We start from the raw sequence: 8737 nt of genomic DNA on the forward strand, positions 1-8737 counted from the left end.
ATTCTCCTATTTTCTCCTTACCCCACATGTGTGTGGGAGGTATTTTTCATTATTGATTGTGTAGGAGAAATTAAGCTTCCAGAGTGGATGCTTAAACTGAACCGCCTCCGACCTCCAAAAAAAATTTTCATGGGAAAAATGAAGAATAAAAAGAAGCTGGTTTCGACTAAGGATACTCCACTTCTGGGGTGGATTCTACTTCTAAATCTTCTTCAACCGCAGGGAAATGAAAGGGGAGTTTGTTCCAACTTAATTTTCTTTTGCATTTTAATTCATGTTTAATGTTTAGTCTTTTCTTTAATAAATTCTTTGAGTGCAAATGTTGATTTTCTTATTGCATTTAGTTATGTTTACAATTGGTAGTTTTCTTATTGCATTTGATTTTGAGTGTGAATAAGAAAATGACACCCCTAGCAATTTTTCTATAACATGTTAGAAGTAGAGAATGTGAGCTAGATTTGAGAATTTATTTTGGAGCTTAATGTCAATAATGGGCTGTTAATTTTCTCAAGGTTTCTATTTAATAATGGACACTTGATTGGTAATTGGATTGATACTTTTTCATGCCTAATGAGGATGAGCCTTAATTGAGTGATGCTTTTGTGTTATTGCACTCTAGAACTTGCTTTTATTCTTTCAAAACCATAATTCAATGGATTGAATCATGTTTGTGAAGATTAATCACTTTATGTAATTTTCTCTTCCACACAAATTCTTGCTATTCTTATTGATAATTATCATATCAATTTATGTCTTCTCATTTGTAAATCTTTTGGATGTGGATGCATGGTTTGTTATATGATGGATATTTTGGCCAAGATGAGAAAGAATTAAGTGTGGGGGAGGAATGAAAGTGTAGCAAGTTTAATTTGAAGATGTGTTGTGATTGAGTTTATAGTAATGTGCAGTGTTGAAAATTCTGGATTTGAAATTCTGTTTGGTTTATTTGTGAAAATGTTCAGATATAAGGGAATGAGAAGATCTCGTGAAGCTTTCAAGTGTGTAGGAACAAATGGAAATCTTGCACTTTGAACTTCTAAGAATTCTGATACCAATTACTAAAGAATACAATAAAGGCAGCAAGAAACAAAACAGAATTCTAATTTAAATGTGTATCAAGTGTGTACCAATTTGTCATCACCAGCCTTTGAAGTCATTGGAAAATTAAGTGAAACTCTTGTATTATCATAAGCAAATGTTGTTTACTTCTTTTCCATTTCTTTACAAACCTGCTGAACAAAATTTTGATAGTATCAAATTGCTGAAATGGAAATCAGTGAAGTGTTAATCAGTAATTTTGATTTGCTGGTAATCTGATTTAATGGATAAAAATTTGGAATTTGACTGATAAGAACCTTTACATTCATGAAGTACTTGAAGATAGAATCATTTAATTTGAAAAGAAAGTAGCGAAGGATAGTAGTTGATGCACAAACAGTGAACAAGCTGAGAAACTGTAAACTGTTGAAACATGGATCTGTTGCTGAAAACTTGATCAAGGAGCAGGATTTGAACTTCAATTAGTGCTTGTCATTCAATTCAAGAAGCATTCCAAAGGGAGTCATGAGTATTCAGAAGAGAAAAAAAAATAAAATGGAATGACAATAGCAACTCTTTTGAACAATTTCAGAATTGAAATAAGGCTGAATTTTGTTGATTCTGGACCTAGTTCAGAAATGGGATATGTAATGCTTAATTGAGCAATTTTTATGAGCTGAATTTATATGGAACGAGTTGTTGTTATTGAGATCCTGTTTGTGATTGTTCATGCTGTCAAAGATATATCAATCTGAAACTTCATTGCAACAAGCTGAAATATGGGAATTTTAGAAACTCTGAAATCTGATCAAGCTACTGGAAGCTTCCGGCATTAGTGAATTTGATTGTGCTGCTCATTTAATCTTTGAAATTAGTTTTTGCTCTTAAGCTGTGGATTTGTGATGAAAGGTTCGGATCAATAGAAAGTTTTACTTTCCATTTCTTCACAAAATGCTGTGAACAGAAATTTGAAAATGTCACAAGGTTTAATTTGAAACTGTGAACTTTTTGAGTAAGGAAGATGTTGCTGTGTTGAATTATGTAGAAATAGACATTACAACTATGGAGTCTATAAAATTGATTGAATCTGAAAGTTTTTAGTAGTCATTTTAGGAATAATATATGGGAGGCCAATGCTGAAAAATCTATTGAGAATCTCTGGAATTTGGATTGTTGAACAAGGCTGGATCTGGATATATGAAGTCTGCTATCATTCTGCAATTGTTTAATTCTGGGCAGTGCTACTAAGTGAATCAATGATATAGCTGTTGACTGAATTAGGGACTTTATACACGACAGAATGCAGAATGAGTTGTAGTGATCATTGCACAAAAATCTGCAGAGATGTTGAAGTGCAGAGCTAGAACTGAACAGCATTGAGATTTCTGTAGTTTTTTGTTTTAGCTAAGTTTCCAAATGGGAATTGATTGGGGTCAACCTTGAAATGAGAAAATGGATGAAACAGTTCATTGAAGAATATAATTGATGAAGCTTGAATTTTGAAGGAAGATCAGCAGAAAAAAAAATGTAGAAATTGCAGTGTACAGAAATTCAGAAATTGGACTAGTGTATCTGGTTACTGAATTTGTAGCTAGTGGAGTTCAAATTTGATTTAATTTTTTGCGTCATCACTCATATTTGAAAAATATTTAAGTGGTATTAATCATGAAGAACAAGTTTGAAACTTGAACAGATTCTGAAACTTGTTGACTTCTGGAGGCTGAGATTTCAGAAGCTTATTGAGCATTTGAGTTACCACAAGCTAGATTTGATAAAATCTGGAAATCCTTGGTGAATGAATTGGAAAGAAACTTACGTAGCTGGATGAAAAGGAATTAGAATTTTTGGAGGCTAGACGATGATGAGTTGATATAAAATTTAGAACTTGTACAGAAAATCTGCAACTGTTGTGGTAATTGGTTTTTATAGCAAGCTGATCACTTTAAATAATTGAATTCTAGATGTTGTTCTTGTCTTGTTAAATGCTAATCTAGTTTATCCAGAGTTTTCAAGATTTTTGGACTAAGAATTTGATACAAAACAGGAGCACAAATTAAGTAGACAAAAACTGAATTTTGTGTGATTGTTGTTGCAAATGAGGAGAGTTGTAAGTCAAACTCAGTTTGCTGAACTTTCTACTTAGTATGAAAAGTTGCTGAATCTGCAGAACAGAAAAGATAATGAATGATAGAATGCAAATTGTTGAAATTTAGCACTGTGCCAAATTATGTGAAGTTGCAGAAATTTGCTAAAATTGTTGACTTAGTTGAGCCTTTGTTGAGTTTCATTGCTCGAGACGAGCAAGGATCTAAGTGTGGGGGAGGTAAGGTATGATGCAAGTTGTCTCATTGGTTGAATCCGTAATTAGAAAACAAGAAGGTTTAAATTGGTACTATATCAGATGATGGAAATGAAGTGTTGAATTTGGAATTGCAAAGCTGAAATTCAGTCTCTACTAGTGCAGTTTTTGTGCCGGAATTTTGAAAGGCTAAGAACTGAAGTTAAGTAAATGAAGATTGCTGGAATAGGGAATGAATGAAATGGTTCTCAAAGGTTAGTTTTTAGAGATGCATTCATTGAAATTAAAGGAGTGAGAAACTGAAATTGTTGATCAATGGTGAAGTAATTGGAAGAATGTTAAGGAAGAAGAGAAAGAAGGAAGTATGGTTAAGTATTCATTTATATAGCATTCTTTGTATCCATGTCTTCCATTAGAACTAGAACTCGTACTTTCTTTCTTATCTTGTCTTTGTTGCTAATTCTTTCTTTTCTTATCTTTTCTTGCAACTAATGCTTTGACGTGCACTTAATTCATATCTCCTATTTCTTCATGATTAACCTTCATATTGTGATTTGTATCCATGATCATGGTAGAGAGTAGAAGATAAGCAAACATATGGTAGTGCAAGAAGCACAAGTAGCATGAGTGCCCTCCATTTTTGTAATTATATGTGAAATAGGATGAGGGCCACAAAAACTTTATCTTATGAGGTTTTTATTGTGAAATCAATTTCAATTTATTCATGATAGATGGAAATTATTATATTGTTAACCAAGAGTAAAGTTTGAAGTCCATGAATGTTTGAGATTTTGGAATGTGATCATCTTAGATGGTTTACTTTCTTTATTTTCTAAGCATGTTTAGGAATTTGTTTAGGTGTGTCATTTAAGTAGGATGTTTAGTTTTTTTCTTTATTAGCACGGGACATTCAAGAGTAAGTGTGGGGAATTTGATAACCATGATTTTACTACACTATTTTCATTCATACATTCATGGTTTGATGTAGTTTTCATAGATGGAACTCATATTTACATCACATTTTATGCATTGTATCGATTTTGGATTTAATTACAAATTATTTTATTACGACTTTATTTGATGCTAATTTTTTATTGTTATTTTGTAGGCATCAAAGGTTCTTGGATTGGGATGAATTTGAACCAAATTTGTGCTCGGATCGGAGTTTTAACGAGACGATCAAGCTCCAGAACAATCGCAGCCGTTCATTGAAGATCGAAGAGATTTGAGCCATCCGTCAAGGATCTGGACCATTCGACCTAATGTGGAGCAGATCTCGTTCGTTGATGAAGATCCAGAGATTTTGATCCAGATCTGAGTTCATCCAGCCGTTGATTTAGCTCCGAGAATTTTCAACCGTCCGATCAGATTGAAAAGGGTTTAAAACCCGCGAGAAGCTACAGTGCTTCCTGGGCTCGAGCGTTCACGATTTCGGCACTATTTCTCTTCTTCTTCGCGCGACGACCGCAGTTCCCGTTCCCCATTCCAGATCCGGATGCTAGCATTCTTCATCGGCAGTGCTTCCTGAGCTCCGACGTTCACCATTCGAGAACACAGACAGCGGCAGAGGTGTTACCAATCCGCGAGCTGATTTCTGATTCCCATTCACGGTCACAGGCGAGAGGCGTTCCCAGATCTGTGATCTCCATCAATATCGGAACTCGAGGGCGTTCCCAGAAGCTTCCGATCGCATTTCCGATTGTCATTCCATCAGTGGCTCTAGCCGATCTGATCAATCGGTTGAGTGTGTGTAACTTCCAGATTCAGCCTCTATTTCTTCATGTGTTGAGGACTCCACTCGGTTGGGAGCTCGAGAGGCGTTCCCAGTGGCTATGAGCAACCGGATGGATTGGTTGGAAGCTCGAGATTCAAAGTCAACAACCCGAGAGGCGTTCCCAGTGGTTGTTCTGTTTCACGGCAGGGAGGAGAAGCTTGCGGCAAGGGTTTGTGGATGAAGAACGTTTACTTTACTTGCAATTTGCTTTGAATTGTTCATTACTTTGCTCAGATCACCAGATATGATTTCCTAGCTTGCAATTTCATCTTTGTTTTAGTTTAGTTTGCAATTTGGTTATGATTTCTGAATTTTTGCTTGAACCTCTGATTTCTTATTGAATTTTACAATCTGAATCTTGTTTAGTGACTAACTCAGTTTGTAATTTAATTCTAGATTTTCATTCCATGTTTGGAGTTCCTACCAGTTAAGGTTTAGTTTCAATTCAAAAATTTAGAAAACATTTGTTTAATTCTTGGATTTGTTGTGACAGCAATTGAGTTTGAATGTTAAATGAATCACATGATCTTCACATTGTTTCCCTTTGTTTACTTTGATTGTGGAAATGAATTGAAGATTTGGTGATCAACTTAAGTGATGAAGTGGATGGTGATCATGAATTGAATGCAATTCGGTTTATATAAGTTTGTTGAGCTTGAGTTTAATTGTTATAGAATTTGATTGGAACTAATACTATGATTAACACACACTCACTAGTTATCCTTGGAAAAATACAACTTGGGACTCCTTACTACACGTATTATTTTTAGTTCATGTGAGTTTCCAATCTTTATCAATTTGGGGTGTCACGTGACATGTAAAAAGGTCGACACCAACTAGCTAATTTAGCCAGTTCATCTGCTGTTTGATTGTCCGATCGGGGGATCTTTTGTATAGTGACTTCTCGAAAATTTGTATTCAATCTCTCGAAGGCTTCTGCATATAACTTGATTCGAGAATTGTTAATCTCAAACGTTCCCAACAATTGCTAGGCAGCCAACTGGGAGTCCGAGTGGATGAGGACTCTTGTGGCTCCGACATGCCGCGCTGCTTGCAAGTCGGCTATCAAGGCTTCATACTCGGCTTCATTGTTGGTAGTGCGATAATCTAGCCGAGCAGAAAGTTACATCCGATCTTCTCTTGGAGAAATGAGCAGGATGTCGATCCCACTTCCTTGCCGAGTGGAAGAGCCATCAACATATATTCTCCAAGTTGCCTCTAGTTTGTCGCTCTAGACTTCTATAACGAAATCAACCAAGGCCTGAGATTTTATCGACGTTCGGGGTTGGTATTGGATGTCGAAATTACTTAGCTCAGTGGTCCACTTGATCAATTGGTCGAACGCTTCTAGATTAAGGAGAACTCTTCCCAAGGTACTGTTGGCCATCACCATGATTGGATGGGAGAGGAAATAGGGGCGGAGTCTCCGAGCGGCTAGTACCAACGCGTAAGCTAATTTTTCTAAACCAATGTAGCGGGATTCAGCGTCTTTTAATTTATGGCTTAAAAAATACATGGGTTGTTGCTCTTGCCCATTTTTCTTAACTAATGCCGAGTCGACCGCATTTTCGGTGGACGACAAATAAATCCAGAGCGGCTCTCCTGCACTCAGCTTAGCTAGTATAGGCAAGGAATTTAGATAGTCTTTGACTTCTTCAAACGCCTGGTCACACTCGGCATCCCACTAGAATTTTATTGCCCGACGCAGCACCTTGATGAATGGTAAGCTCTAATCGGATGATTTGAATATGAATCTTGACAGAGCGGTAATACGCCCGGTCAGCCGTTGGGCTTCCTTCAAGTTGTGTGGCGGTGGCATATCTTGTAGAGCTTTGACCTTATTTGGATTCGCCTCGATCTCCCGCTTGGTGACGATGTATCCCAAAAATCGACCGTCCTTGGCGTTGAACAAGCATTTCTTTGGGTTCAGCCTTATTCCATAAGCCCTCAAAGTTTGACAGGTCTCCTTGATGTCTGCGCAAAAATCAATAGCCCTTAGAGATTTTATTAGTATATCATTGACATATACCTCTATGTTTCAGCCGATTTGTCGTCGGAACACCTTGTTCATGAGCCTCTGGTAGGTGGTACCGGCATTCTTTAGTCCGAATTGCATGACATTGTAGCAGAATGTTCCGTCGGTCATGATAAAGCTGACCTTTTCTTGATCTTCTCGGGCGAGCGGCACTTAGTGATAACCTTATTATGCATCGAGCATTCAGATCAACTCACAGCTGGCCATAGAGTTCACCATCTGGTCTATCCGGGGCAGCGGATAGAAATCCTTAAGGCATGCTTTATTCAGGTCGTGAAAGTCTATTGTTCCTATCTGGAAGCTGAGGAGACGAACCTGCCGGTGTGACGTGTCTGGAAGGTTGACCGCATCCCCATGACCCGGTTGATGATCTGTCCTCTACGTTGACCGGATCGTCAGAGGTCCTCCTCCGGTCAACTGTACCTGTATCCAGCGACCGGGATCCCCCGGTCTCTGGTACCTCGGTGCTCGAGGCGAATCCACAAATGTATGAGTAACCACATAATAGTATAGCAGAATAATTAACTAAATGCAGAAAATGTACGAGAACGTACCCTGGCCCAGGGGGGCGCCCTCGGATGGATGAGTGAGCTGGTCATGTCGCCAATCGAGTCGTAGGAGCCCGGAACGATACAGCGGCTCACAGGCCGGCACACGGCACGCAGGCCGGATAATACGAATGACTAACGAGCATAATAATGGCACGAACAATGAAATACATCGGCCCGATGGCCGGATCCACATCGGCGGGCTGCCAAGGGCGACTATGGCGATGGTTTGGAGGTGGTATTCGCCGTGATCGCCGGCACCCACCACGGGAAGTGTAGGCGGCAGTGGCGGAGGTGTCGGATGTTTCTGGAGACGCCGGCGACAGCTGTGGCAGTCGCCGGAGGCGGCCGTGGTGACTGGAGACGCCGGCTGCTGCTGGAGGAGGCGACACTGGAGGGGGAGGCGGCGCTGGAGACACCGGCTACGACTGTAGCAATCGCCGGAGGCGGCTGGAGACGCCGGCTGCTGCTGGAGGAGGCGACACCGGAGGGGGAGGCGGCGCTGGACGCCATACGCGACGGCGGTGCTCGGTTCTCTCCCTGGCAGCGGTGAAAACGCCCTCTCCTAGTCGGCGTCGATGGTGTGAGACCGGAGGAAGGGGGTAGAGGAGAGGAGGATAACTCTGGCGGCTTCATCGGCCGCCGACGAAGGGCTGGCGGCGGGCTCCCTTTCCTCTCACGAACAGAACCCTCTTCTGTTTCTCCCTGGCGGCGCCAGCCACAAAAACGCGAGGCCCCCCTCCTTTTTTCTTCGTGCTTGCCTTAATCCCCTAAAGAGACCTAAACATTCAATTACCCAAATGCCCTTTGACCTCCCCTTAATTCCTCCCATGCCACATTCATATCCGGAACACAAGCCTCCCCTTCAAGTCTAGTCGAAGGAGGCGTGAGTCCGACTGACTGGACAAGTCTATCGCCCAGGGCTGAACCGCTCACGATATCAAAATCAAATCGCTGAACCCAAAGTATACTGTCTCCAGCGACCGGTCGCTATAATAATGGTGTCGCATGAGATAGTACTCGTGCCGAGCGGATCAAATCTG

This window comes from Zingiber officinale, chromosome 5B (assembly GCF_018446385.1).
Source record: "Zingiber officinale cultivar Zhangliang chromosome 5B, Zo_v1.1, whole genome shotgun sequence".
NCBI classification, from domain to species: domain Eukaryota; kingdom Viridiplantae; phylum Streptophyta; class Magnoliopsida; order Zingiberales; family Zingiberaceae; genus Zingiber; species Zingiber officinale.